Genomic DNA, 13,797 nt, shown 5'->3' on the forward strand with positions numbered 1-13,797 from the left:
GGGGGTTTGGGGGGTTGTGGGGGGGGTGGGGGGGGGGGGGGGGCACTAGCTAAGCAGCACCGGAATCCGTTGTCAGAAAAAGCTCCAGGTTGCCTATTCCTGTAGTGGAAATTTGTGATGGAAGCTGCTCTCCATGCAGCCATCCTGTGTTTTTTGCCATACCACATATCCTGATGTCATGGCGCTGCCCTATAAGACCACAGGATCCAGACTCTATGAGGACACTGTGATAGATATGTTTGATAACCAATGGGCAGCATCCACATCACCAGGAAACAATGTGGTCACTGCAAGAAGGACCCTCCTACAGTACAGACCACAACCAAAAGCATTGGGACCTGGCCCGTCTGTCACATCATTGTTTGACTTAAAGGAGAACTATGAGGTGAGTGATTTTCACTCATAGTTTGAACTGATATGTGACAATGAAACAGTCACACGTCAGCTCTATAGATCGGGAAGTGAGCGAATGCATACCGTCGCTCGCTCACTTTCCGATCATCTCCCTGTAGAGAGTGGTGACTGTCAGTCACCACTCCCCGCAGGGATTCCTCCCTCCCTGTATAGTGAGCAATAGCACGCTATATACTGAGCTTTGGGTCACGGCAGTACGCTAGTATATGTCCTCCAGTGACCCTTAAAGGAGAACTATGAGGTGAGTGCTTTTCACTCACCTCATAGTTCTAGCCGACCTGTGACAATGAGACTGTCACAGGTCGGCTCAGTAGATCGGGAGGTGAGCAAACACCTACCGGGTTCGCTCACCTCTCGATCCTGTCACGGCTCTCTGCGGTGACAGGGGGAGGGGCTGGATTCCCCTCTCCCCACTCCGATCTGCCAGCGCTGACTGGCGGACGGAGGAGGGGGCGGGTACAGCTGGCTCTGCCTCTAGATAGGCAGAGATAGCTGTCACTCACGCAGCTGGGCGGATCCCGTCGTCTAAGTCGGGATCCGCTCCGGCTGCGGCGTCTCAGTATACCACGAGCTGTAGCTCGCGGTATACTGAGCTTAGGGTAAACGGGAGGACACTAGTTTGTGTCCTCCCATTACACTAAGGAGAACTATGGGGAAAAACACTGACCCCATAGTTCTCCTTTAAGAGAACTATGGGATAAAAAGGTTACACCCTAATTCTCTTTTAATCTGTGCTTTTATTTAAAATTTGAGTTGACTGTTAAAGACATTTGTAAATTGACTTTTTCTTGTAAATCATGTTAAAGTGACTGTGTTGCTAAAATAAATGTACAAAATGAAGTCCTTCCTACAAAATGTAATTAATGTGCATTAGCATCAATCCATATTAATCCCAATGTCCAGCGAGGTAATCCACATCAATCATGACATCCAGCATTATAAATTCTTCATCAGTGACGACTCAACACCCACTGATGTTTTCCCGCCGTGGCTAAATGACAAATCCCTGGATCCTTCGTGTTGTGTTTATATTACTGTGGTGCCAGAGATCTGTCATGGGAGTGCAGCGGGTAACAATAGGCGGTCGTTGGGCCATCGCGACTAATGAGGATTGCATTGCTGGATGACGTGATTGATGTAGTTTACATCACTGGACATCGTGACTGATGCTGGATTACATTTACATCAATAGCACTTTTAAAATTTATTTTTCATACTGAAGTTAAACAACTTTTTCAAAGGTGTGTGTTTTACATTTGAGGCTAGGTTCACACTACGGCGATCCGTGACCACGCCTCAATCGCGCACAATACGGCATGGATGGCAACGCGGTCATGGAATCGCACAACACCGCTGATCGCACTGGCGGTGCCATTATTTCCCAGTCGCGCCAGGCAATACCGCCCATGCAATCGCGCACTGCCATGGCTGAAAAAACCATGTGGTGCATATCGCCAAAAAAAGTACATGTACCTTTCTTTCAGCGATTGCTGTGCACATATAACCCCATTTAAATCCCATCCCGGGACTGCACGATCGTGCACGATTGCACACAGCGATTGCCACACGGTCCAGGGACGCGTGTCCCGGGATCACCAATATGTGAACCTGGCCTGACTGTTTGTGAGAATTAATAATGGGTAATAATGTACCCCTGTGCTCTTTCCCCTGGAAGGGAGCAGATATCTGGGGGCCCTTTTATTATAAAGGGGACTTCCAGATTTAAAAATGCTGAAAGACATGTGGATATTGTTACACTACTGAACTCATGTAAAATTGTCGCACAAGTCCTTAATTTTCATCCTGTTTTTTAGATTGGTTTACTTTACTTTGCACCATCTGTAAAAACAGTATCCAAAAAAACAAAAATATTATAGCAATGTTCTCTTGCTTTTGAGGATGATATATTGTTTGCTATAGATTCCCATTTCTACTGGGCCTACAGTTTTTACTGTTTTATTTAGTCAGAAGGTTACTAAGCCCTTCAGTTTTCCTGTTGGCCTAAAAAAAGGAATTAAGTTTTATATGTTTTTAAAATTTTTAGAAGAATTGAAAATATCTTCATTTCGTAATGCATTTATAAACTGCAGATTACATACTTCCAGTATCTTAAGGGAAACCTGATTGGATAAAAAATATGTTGCCATGTTTGCTGGCCTCCTCCAAAAAATACTAATTTCCTGTCTCTCTACTTCAGTCATTCTGAAACACTGACCCAATACCAGTTTAAAGCAAGTGATGCCAGAACATCTGATAAGCATTGCTTTGTGTCAGGTACTCAAGTTATTGGACTAGCATGACAATTCAGGCATTTCACTCAGAATAGTTTTTTTTTTTATATTTTAAAACTGCACTTTGTTTTTATTTCATTATACTTCACTATGTTGTCTCATCTTGTTATTGTTTAAAACATAAAGCTCATTGTTGGATTTCCTTATAGTTATATAATATTGGTATCATTAAACTTTGCTTTGGTATTTTCTTTTCCAACCTTTGAATGCAAATAAGACATTTTAATGGAAACTGTAAAATACTATTTCCTTGTAAATTGCATGTGGTATATTTTCCTACAATTTTCCACATGCAGCATTTATATCACCCTCTACTGAACACAACAACTTAAGTCCTAATTTTATACTGAATTTTCATAAATAAATAATAAAAAAAACAATGTGTTGCAATAGGAATAGAATAGAGTAGAATAGAAGATGCAAATGAAAAGAAATCCCCTCTTAATGATCCCCTCTTGATGAACTGACCAAAATTTGTTCAGTGGGTGGCCCTGTCAGCAGCCTTCCATCACGCATCCTTTAATTACAAAATTGAAGGAGATGGTGTAACATACGTACCCGATCTCCGGTCCGTAAGCGGTGCAGGGGATGACGTAGTCCTGCATCACCCGCTGGCTCCGCCCCCTCATCGGTTTAAGCCGCGAGCGCACAGTTGGCCGGCGTCCGTGCAATGAGCAAGACGCCGACCTTCTGCGGCCACATCTTCAGTCAGGATCCCCTTATTGAAAGACTGTCAGAGCCAGAACCCACTGGCAGCCTCTAACTGCAAGTATAACCCTTAACCTATATCAGTGTGTCCAGTAGCCAGCTATCTAGCTCTGCTCAACATTACTGCCATTATCAACTGATTGCCATTAGGTACTAAGAGACTATAACTAGATTACAACTGCTGCATATTACTGCTGATACAACATAAAATCGGCTTGTATGAGCTCAGCTCTGTCTCCTCCTCTCCATACACTAGCATCAGCATGTAGCTCCTCCCCTGCAGATATTTTTTCTGTTTTTTCATTCTAATTTCCTGAACTCTTTTTAGGAAAATCTCCAACTCTTTAGATTTTTTAACACCTTCTTCCGAACCCATAAATGGGAGAAGTGGGCGAAGTTTATATAGCTTCTCTCTATCTCTGCAGCTGTCAATAGGGTGTCATTGAGAATTTTGGGGTAGAGCACTATAGCGCGGATATTCATTTGTTTTGCTATGTAGTAATACCTCCCTTACACACTGTACTATTTGTTATCTACTTGTTACTATCCCTTTTTGTAGCGCATTTGGAAAACAATGCACAAAAACATATCGTATCAAAACAAAACCAAACAAACAATATAAAATTGATATTTCTCAATAAGTGCAGCAAAGTATTTAAGTGCATTAAGTATTGCAAGCAATGATAATAAAAATACATGAGTCGTGGCTTCATCATATTGAGTCGTGTTATCATAATTAAACAAATGAGCAACTGCTTCAACTGTAATAAGAGTTAATGTCCGGGGAACAATGAATAATTTGTGAAAAAGGTAAGACCAGATATTTACCATTCAACCAATGTGCCTGAGCAAAGTATAGCACAGTTTCTCATGTAATTATTATTATTATTATACAGGATTTATATAGCGCCAACAGTTTGCGCAGAGCTTTACAATATAAGGAAGACATTACAATACAATTCAAGACAAGATGGTAAGGAGGGCGCTGCTCGTGAGGGCTTCCAATCGAAAAGGGAGGGGCAAGTGATACATGAGGAGGTAGCTGTGTGTGGATGGGTTGTTTTGAGAATGTGATGGTTCAGTGGTTAGGTTGAGGTGGGATAGGCTTCCCTGAAGAGATGAGTTTTTAGGGATCACGTAAAGGCAGTCAAGGTGGGAGATAGATGGACAGGTTGGGGTAAAGAGTTCCAGAGGATGGGAGAGACTCTAGAGAAGTCCTGTAGGTGAGTATGGGAGGAGATGACAAGGGAGCTGGAAAGCAGGAGGTCTTGGGAGGAGTGGAGGGGATGCATAGGGTGATATTTTGAGACAAGGTTTGAGATATATCCGGGGGCAGAGTTGTGGATGGCTTTATAAGTGATTGTTAATATTTAGAATTTTATCCTTTAACATGTAACATAAAAACTTAAATTATCATGCATATATCTGCATATTTATCAACCGGTCTTATTACAACATCTAGAAATCTATATTCTTTCAGGGCTGTGAACAGGGGTGGCTACTTGGTGGCCCAAAATGGTAAAGAGCCATCAGGGGAAGCCACACTGGACCCATCATTTAGGGTCCTTCTCATTCATACATAATCCGTGCCAAATAATACCCTATATACATAACTAGTATTGCTAGTAAAGTGGGTAAATATACAAATTAATATCCAACTATTCCCCTAAGTTAGGGTTGCACAGATACCAAGTACAGTACTCGGTACAAGTACGAGTACATGTACCAATACTTTTGAGCTCCAAGACTACACTAGAGAAAAATTCAAAAATTAGGAGGCAGCTGCCATGTGTAAGGAGCACACGGAGCTCCTGGGATTTGTACATCTCTGTTTTAATGTATGATTTTGTTTTTATAAATATAAATAAAGTGATGCACAGATACCAGTTTTGCGAGTACGAGTATTGGTACTTGACGAGTACTTCCAATTACGAGTACTGATACATTTTTGTTTATTGTCATGTGACAGTATTTCTAAAACAATGCAGACTAATGATTTCAGTACAGTGGTGGATGCCAGAGCCAGGTCCCAGCTGCAACCGCTGCAACCCTGGTAGTTCTCATGAAAATGCCATGTTTTCGCACTGGTACTTCAGTGTTTAGGGATTAAGGCCCTCCCCACATAGAGAAGAAAACAGAGGAGGCCCTTTTAAGCCACCTTAAGGGACACAGGAAATATGGAGCGTAATGCCACCTCCAGAGTCTGCAGCCAATGCATACCTGTAATTTGACTGCATAATCTGAAAATGTACTGCCAATAAGCTCACAGGGTCTTTACTGCCTTCAGAACATTAAGAATCAGGCCAGTGGTAGTACACCCCATATTGGATTCATAAGATCTTTCCAGATTTCAGTCCAATGTGTTGGCCCTGCAACAGGAAATGTATTAATCACACTCTTTTGTTGTTTGTATGGGTGCCAAGATAGAAATATGTGTTCTGTAGTTCTCCCGTTTCATTTGCTCAAATCCCAGAGGACCATGCATTTATTTTACAACACCTGATCAACATGAAAATTGGCGCCCATGAACCATTTTCTTTAAGAATAGGTTTTAGTGAGGAATCAGGTGTCTATAAAATCTTTTTTGATTTCACAATGTTTTTTGGTGCTTTAACTGCAAAATAAACTAAATAACAATTGTCTAAAATGTGACTCAGTGGGGTTAATTTACAAAAGGCAAATAGGCTGTTGTCTTTGCAAGGAAATTTGCACTTTGCATTGGAATTTTCCCTTAGCATAGTGAATAAGGTAATGCTGTGCTGATTTCCCTCATGCAATCATGTGCAAGCAAAAATACAAGAAAAATAAGCTAAGGGAAAGTTCCCTCGCAAAGTGAACAACCTACATGCCTTTAGTAGATCAAAATAAATCAATGCATAAAAGGTTTTCAGATGCCTACCTGGGAACTACAGAACAGTAAGTTCAACATCAATAGTTTGCAAATTGTTTGAGGCAATGATAAAGGACTATTTACTAGATTTTGTTTGTGGTAATGGCATCATAGATGACAACCAGCATGGATTTATGAAAGACCGTTTCTGTCAGACCAACCCACTAACATTCTATAAGAAGGCGAGTTGCAACTTGGATGGAGGAAAGCCAGGGGACATAGTGTACTTGGATTTTGTAAAAGTATTTGATACAGTACTACATAAACACTGGATGCACAAGCTACAATTGATAGGCATTAATGAAATGGTGTCTACATGGATAGAGAACTGGCTACAGAAACGTGTCCAGATAGCATCAATAAATGGCTCTTTTTCAAATTGGTCTAAAGTCAAGAGTGGTGTGCCCCGGGGTTCTGTCCTAGGTCCGATACTGTTTAACCTGTTAACAAATAGTTGACTGCCGATTAAACAATAGCATGCAGTGCCAGGCTGCAACAAACAAATCTAGCAGGCTATTGCAATGCATAAAACAGGGAATGTTCTTTAGAGACAAAGCAATAATTTTGCTACTTTACAAAACACTGGTCTCTTCTTGAGTATGTAGCTCAATTTTGGTCACCTACCCAAAGACAGGATGTCCTTGAGGCAGGAGAGAGTCCAGAGAAGGGCAACAAAACTGATAAAGTGGCTGGAGGACCAAACCTATAATGGAAGATTGCAAACATTAAATTCACTCTAGAAATGAGGCAATTAAGAGGGGACATGATTTTGATGTATTAAATGTTCAATGGTGATAATGGTAATGTCTAGGGATGCACTGATACTAGTATCGCTATCTAGTATCTCTATCGGTGTAGATACCGAGTATTTGGGGAAAAAACTTGCACTCACCCAAATGCTCCCAATGCCTAACCCGATACCAGAACGTGCGGTATCAGGAAGCCGGTCGGCAAGTCATTACACACTGTCCTGCTTCCTGATTGGCCGGGAAGCAGGCTTCATGCTCCTTCATCACTATTGAGCATGGAGCTGGCTTCCCGACCAATCAGGAAGCCAGGGGGGAGTCATTACATGCCGCCTTGCTTTCTTGATGGGAACCGTATTGGTATTCGTTATTGGCAAGTAGAGAAAAAAAATCAGTACTCGATACCGAAAAATTGGTATCGGTGCATCCCTAGTAATATCAGTAATAAACAGGGGGTGGGTAATGACTCTGATTGGCCAGGAAACTTTTTACTGTCAACTCAATATAGAGACCACCACCTGCAATCGGAGGAAAAAAGGTTTAACCACAAAGGGTGAAGGGGTAGAATTAAAGACCAAGCATAAGTATCAGCAGAGTGTATTGAATCATTGGTTAGATACTTTCCTCAGAGAGCATAACATACAGGGGCACTGGTACTCTTAATGACTAGAACACACAGACACACGTAAACAAACACACGTTCACATACGTTACACTCGTCTTTATTCAACCTCAAATTCTATGTAACTATGTAACCCCAAGCTCTTTCACTAAATGCGTTAGAAGTCCAAAGAAGTTATTATTATTATCATTCTCTTCTTTTAGCTGAAACAGTCTTGCAGTAATTGCACTCTCAGAGCCAAGAGTTTGCATAGCAAATGGAGCTGAATAAGGCAACTCTACAGTACTTAAAGCTGGAGCAGCCTGTAAGTCTCTTTTTTAGCTTTTTTTGGGGCCTGACAACACATGCCAAAAATGCATCATACTTCATTTTTCAAAAGATCATACAATGGCTTGGCTTTCTGAATAAATGCCTTGTATGAACTCGCTGCAATGGATCACTAGACTGAAACATTCAATGTCATAAACTGTTAGGGTAGCAGAAATTTTTTGTTCTTGCACTGATTATCTCTTCCAATGGCTCGTCCACATTGCAAGGAATTTCACCTTTGTTTGTGCTCAATTTCAACCCTGCTTTTAATAAAATAAACCATTCAAACAAAAGAGATTAATGTCCCTCTTCAGTTTCTGTACTTAGCAAGAGTTTATCCATATGCTGGAAATAGTTGGTTCTCAAGAATCTTGATAAAGTTGTAGTGACGGACTCATGTACTACACTTTCACTAATGTCTAATCCTGGTTACAGTCTGGTAAACACAAAGGTTTACAAATAAAAAGTGCCGCGCTACAGTTCGAATGCCAGGAATCGATAAGTACATATAAGTGATTTTTTCCCAATGTACACGATATGTGACACAGTAACCAATTGGATTCTGCACTTTTCATATGTAAAGTTTTGTGGTTAGTGATTTATCCAGGATCACCAGTGCTTGCTTGCTAAAAAAAATACCCTTCACAGCGCAACATTTTCTTGTGTAAATTTTATAGTCTGGTAAACACAATAGTTGTCAAGTTTGCTTTTACCATCCAGAGTAAACAGTATGGGGGTGGGGGAATTTATCAAAACTGGAGCAGATAAAATCTGGAGCAGCTGTGCATGGCAACCACTCTGCTTTTATCTCTTATTTTCAAAGTTTAACTGAAGAAAGAAGTTGATTTTGGGCAACTGCTCCAGATTCTGTCTGCTCCAGTGATGATAAATCCCCCCCCCCCATACTGTTTACTCTGGAAGGTAAAATCAAATTGTCCTGACAACCTTTGGCTAACGGTACGGAAAGATGACTATTTGCAATCTCCAGCATAGAGTATATTGTGGCTTTGGCATTTAATCCTCCCACTATGTCAGGATTATCAGGAACAACAACATCATTTGGGATTTATTTATTGAACATTCTGAAATCAGCTGATAAAGAATATAAATTATTAGCATTTTTAATAGGCCAAACATAGTTATTTACAACTGAGTTTGCTTTCTTCAGAAGTGATTGTTGCAGAAATTCTTGTAAAATAGCTAAAACTGGACCAATTGATTCTTGTGGCAATTTGTAATCTTGCTGAGGGGTGGGATCTCTGCCCTCAATGTTCTATATCTTTCAAAGTACTTGGCCACAAGCATAATTGTTTTTACCACTTACTTTAAAGCATTATTATTACCAGTATCAGGCCATTTGTGTTCTGAAGACATATTAGTAGTTGTTGAATGTATACTTCGAAAAACTGCTGTACAGAGAAGAATCGGTGAACACCAATTAAAGACTAGATGAATCTTTCCAAATAGTTTATTTCCTTAAAACCCAGCCTCATTTTTTCATCACCTCTGTGGAAATGATATTATCTACACGGTGATAAAACCAGATATCAATGTCAGTTTTCACATATCCAGGTATCTCAAACAACATATCAGATACCATTTTAGCACTGGACTTCCCTCTCCCATTGAAACATACAATTGTTCATTCAGGTGAATTTGGTTTTAAAGGTAATGTTTATCTAGTCAGACACAAAAGTTTTGTCTTTTTACCACAGAGCAATCCTTGTACATGTGGTCTCTTGCTCTAGTTTTTAGATTGTAAGCCCTCACAGGCAGGGCCCTCCTTACCATCTTGTCTTGAATTTTATTGTGATTGTAATGTCTTCCTTATATTGTGAAGCACTGTGCAAACTGTTGGCGCTATATAAATCCTGTATAATAATAATAACAACAATAATAATAATCCAATAGTACAGGAGCCACATATTCTAAAGGGATAAGACCTGGTGTAGTCATGGCAATGGTAATAAACCTCCTCGGTAAATTACAACATTGCATGCCATGTTATTTGAGCCATTACTGTTGACTGTCAGTTTATTGATCTGTTTGACCAATGGGGCATACAGCAACTCAGTTTTAGTTTTATTTGGACATGGGTAAGCAGATTCTGCAAAAGCTGTTTTTCATTTTCTGTTCCCCATATTTAGTTTTTTTCAGTGACTGATCATTCACAATAAAAGCAAATGACATTTCCGCCTTGCTCTTGTTCTATCACTGACATATTCGCCACTACCTTTGGGGGTGGCTATACATTTTTCCATACTCAGTCTTCCATACTGAATCAAGTAAATAGAATAGAATTGAGCAGCGCATGGTTTAATTTATTTTCTGATTTTATGAATACAAATTTCAGTTTGCAAATCTGTGCTTCCCTGCAGCAATTGCAAGATAAAGTGGACCCAAAAACATGAACTTATAAAAACTGCAATAGTGGTAGGTGGATCTTGGCTTTGAGCAACCCAAATAACCATTCTGTATTTCTGTTCAAATTTCTTCAATAAATAAATCCTCATTTATTGAGGGTTTCATTGGGGCTGCTCACTTTGCAAGGGAATTGTCCTTTAGCTAAGTGAATGTGGTGACAATTCATTTTGCAAAGCAAAGCGACGTTCTGAAGAAGGGGGCGTGCCCCCGGAAACGCATTAACGACGCCACAATCCAGTGGCACACAGGCTGATTGCAGTCCTGAAACTGATGTATCCTCGAAACCACCTATACATGCTGTTTTTTGACCTACCATTGTGAGTACACTTGCACTCTAACTTTGTGCCTTTTTTAAAATAAAAAATCATCTGCACTAGGGTGGGCGCCCTTCTTTTTCTTTTGTTTCTTTGTTTTCTTTTGTTTTCTTTTGCTTTCATTTTGCAAAGCATACCCGATCCCGAGAAAGAAAAAAAAAAAAAGCACTATTTTTGCTTGCACATGATTGGATAATGGCAGTCAGCAGAGCTTACCTTATTCATTTGGCTAAGGGAAAAAGGCCCATTTGCCTTTAGTAAATAAACCCCAATGACATAATGACTACATCTCCACTGTAGGAGTCTCTTCTCCTGTTGAGAACATTATCAGCTGCTTTAATTTGTCTGACTCAGTGCAATGTATCATCTGGTCTTTATCTGTTACCATTGGAGACCATTGGTAGCCAAGCTTAGCCAAGCTGTAAAACATACATTTTCTGTTCATTTGTTAGATTAAACCTCTCTGTATTTAATTCAAAGACATCTGCATTGTTAAATGCATTTTCATTCTCATTATAAGGTTGGATGTCTTTAACAAATTTCATCAGCTCATTGTAGATTGTAAGATTAAGTGTCACAGTTTTGTCTAATATTTTCTTTCTCCTCATTGGTGAATCATCATGAAAATGAACTTCTATTTTGGACCAGACCTGCTTTTGTATTTACAGAAATTCTCTTAACATAATTTCATAATTCAGGCAGCATGCTATTTTTTATTTAAATCTGATTATGCAGGTCATCTAAATGTTTAGTCAGAATCTAGCAATTAGCACATTCACAATTGTCTTGCTGTTACTCCTTTGTCTGATCTGATCTGTTTTTGTTGTTGTTGCTTGTGCATTCAGGCAAATACTATGTATAGGTATAATACCAATCAAGTTAGTAAATATTTTGACCATTTTAATCACATTCCTAAGCTTCAACTTATTTACAATAAAAATTGCTTTTAATTATTTTATAATCCTGTGAGCACTGATCCCAAAGATTATACCATGGCTGCATCAGAACTATTGTAATGCAGAACTTCAAATTCTAATTTACTCTTAGCAGCCAAAGAAGGAACACAGTCCAAATTCACCCAATTAAGCTGGCTTCCCTTAAAATGTGTGTCCTCCCTCTAGGGAGAGTTGCTTGCCGCCAAACACCATTGTGTCACCACACAGAATAGTCTTCCCTTGCATATTTCTCCTCACCAGATTCTGGTCTTTTTCAGTGCTACTGACTTAAATGTTATTCCCCCACCCCATGTATGTAGAGGAGAAACAAATATCACAAATTTGGAGAAATTCGAATCTGGCTGGGTTAGCCACTGTTAAAAATGATTTTTGGCACTTTATAAACTTTGCAGAAATACCTTTAGGGTGCAAGGTACTTCTGTTCTTACATACAAATTGTGTTTAATAGCAAACAGAAAATCCTTACAGGGTAAATAATATCATCTAAAATAATAATGTAAACAAAATTACAATACTAATAATCTTGTGGCGTGCCCTATCAATCAAGTCTTGATTGTATTTTTAAACATATAAAATTATACCTTTGTAGACATAACCACAATAATATATATACAGTATATATATATATATAGCAACAACCTCCCTCCCATTAACGTGCACCACTCTCTCATGCGGTTTTTCGCTGGTGGACACACAAGCTGCATAGGCATACAGGGAGCGGCGCCGGCTCACGTCACACTCCATTGGCTCCTCTCGCTTTGGACAGCAACGCATGTCACGGGGGCCTCTTTCCAGGGGCAAGTTTACCGGGGGGGTTAAATGCTGCGGTGCCTTTATTATGAATAGCCCGCACCCGAGCCAACACAGTGTGTATGTCTGTGGACATCCTTGTCCCAGGGCGCGCCTCTCTGATTGGTGCAGGTTCCCCAGACAAACCCCCAGCACAGGTGTATCACTCTACTGCTGTAGCCATCTCATCCAGGGTTTGGGGTTCTGTCTGGGTCACCCAACGATACAGTCCCTTGGGGAGGCCATGCACAAAGCGGTCCAGGGCAACCCGCTCCACGAGCTGCTGTGGGGAAAGTTTCTCCGGCTGTAACCAGTCCTTCAGGAGGTGCAGCAGGGCAAACAACTGTGCGCGGGCAGGTTTGGCCTGGTCATAGCGCCAGGCATGGACCCGGCTTGCCCTTAAAGTAACAGTCACCCCCATTCTGGCCAAAATCTCTGCCTTCAACTGCGTGTAAACGCATGCGATGTCAGGGGCCAGATCAAAATATGCTTGCTGGGACTCACCCATTAAGAAAGGGGCCAGTACATCTGCCCAGTCCACCTCCGACAGTCCTTCACGTGTGGCCATTCGCTCAAATAGGTAAAGATAAGCCTCCACATTGTCTGCTGGGGTCATCTTTTGCAGAGCCCGCTGCACAGCCTTCCGAGGGTTACTTGGTGTTTCTCCAACCTCCTGGACCCTTCTGATTTGCTGCATCACTGTGGTTTGTAAGGCTGCGATCTGTTCAGCCAGCAGGCGATTGGTCTCCTGTTGTGTCTTCAACACAGTCCGATATAAATAAACGGTTTTATTTCATCCAGCGGTAACAGAACAAATAGCTTTCTTCAGCAAAACGGTAAAGTAAAAGGCTTTCCTCAGCAAACATCAAACATAAAGATAAAGTCCTTCAATAAGATTGCACTGCGTAGTGCGTTTAGGTGATCTCACCAAGATAGAGTCCACTTGCTCCTGAGCAGCCACACACACACAGACCTTTCTGTCTGTCTCTCAGCTTCCCCACTCCTCTCTACAAAAACATTTTTTTTACCATAGGAATGCATTGCTAGATTCCTATAGAGGGCGGGTGCAATAGAACCGCCGCCCAATAGAAAACAGTTGGGCGGAGCTAGCTGTCACTGCTAGCTCCGCAAAATCATTTTCTATTTATTTTTTTCTACTTTTTAAACTATTTTTCTGTTCTGCTCGGTCCCACTAAGGGGTCCCACTATTCACTCACTGCTGTTCGGCATCTATAAGAATAGACCGAACAGCAGCAAGTAGCCTGCTGGGGGTTCGGCTTAGCCGATCCAGATGTTGGATCGGCTGAGTCAAACTCCTTCTGCACTTCGGGTCG

The sequence above is a fragment of the Nanorana parkeri genome, unplaced genomic scaffold (genome assembly GCF_000935625.1).
Source record: "Nanorana parkeri isolate BGI_ZX_2015 unplaced genomic scaffold, ASM93562v1 scaffold388, whole genome shotgun sequence".
In the NCBI taxonomy this organism is placed as follows: Eukaryota; Metazoa; Chordata; class Amphibia; order Anura; family Dicroglossidae; genus Nanorana; species Nanorana parkeri.